The sequence below is a fragment of the Taudactylus pleione genome, unplaced genomic scaffold, assembly GCF_031769625.1.
Source record: "Taudactylus pleione unplaced genomic scaffold, aTauple2 ptg000115l, whole genome shotgun sequence".
NCBI classification, from domain to species: domain Eukaryota; kingdom Metazoa; phylum Chordata; class Amphibia; order Anura; family Myobatrachidae; genus Taudactylus; species Taudactylus pleione.
Window position 1 is genome coordinate 3,397,751 of NW_028284517.1, and position 874 is coordinate 3,398,624.

Genomic DNA, 874 nt, shown 5'->3' on the forward strand with positions numbered 1-874 from the left:
AGTATAGACAATTCTATTTCCATATTGATCTCACATACAGGTGATGCACTAAGTACTTCGGTTAATATATGTATAGTATGTCATATACCACAGCATATCAGGAATGTTATTCAATAGAAAAGAGGGGATAACAATTCTCCAAAATATGGTCCTATAATTATTTGTTATCACCTCACATCTTGTACCTCTTGGTATAAATAGATTTATTACTTCTATTTTTGACCAAAAAATGTTACAGCATATGTGCAGTGTAATTCTTCTCTATTGCTGCTACACTCATAGCAACAGATTTTATTTTTATTTACATTTACATCGCTTCTCGGCCTTTTGGCTAAGATCAAGTGTAGTATCTGTTCTTGGGAAACATGGGGTGGAGTACCTGTTCTGCCTCCAGAGGTTTGGATGTCGCTTCTGGGGGAGAATGGGGAAAAACCCTGTGGAGTACTGTGCTGGGGGAGGACTGACTCCTGGTAGAGAGTGGGGAAACACTCGGCGCTAGTATCTGCTGTCCTAAATGGGGGTGAAGGAGGCCCCTGCGTTGGAGTGGAGAATGGCCGGGGCGTAGTACCTGCTCTCTTAAGGGGGTTGGTCCAGTACCCTGGTAGGGAACGGAGAAACACTTGGTCTTGCCAGGGCCGGGAGCAGCCTGAAGCCCGAGGTCCCCATGCCCCTGTTATGGCAGAGCCAGGGGTGCCTGAAAATGCACGGGTATTGGTCACACCCACTGCACTAGTACGGCACTTTGCACTTGTACTTCACCTACTTCTGTCTGCACCTTTCCTTTGCCCCGGCCTTCTGGCTAGGGCAAGGATAATTTTTATTTTTCCCGCAGCCTGTAAGGCTGGGGTCTTATTTATTTATTTATTTTACACGA

General features: G+C 45.4%; 1 pseudogene; it reads left to right on the plus strand.

Moving 5' to 3' along the window:
- The first annotated feature begins 311 nt into the window (after window positions 1-311).
- On the plus strand, window positions 312-384 carry LOC148524885 (U2 spliceosomal RNA; annotated as a pseudogene).
- Window positions 385-874: the final 490 nt, after the last annotated feature.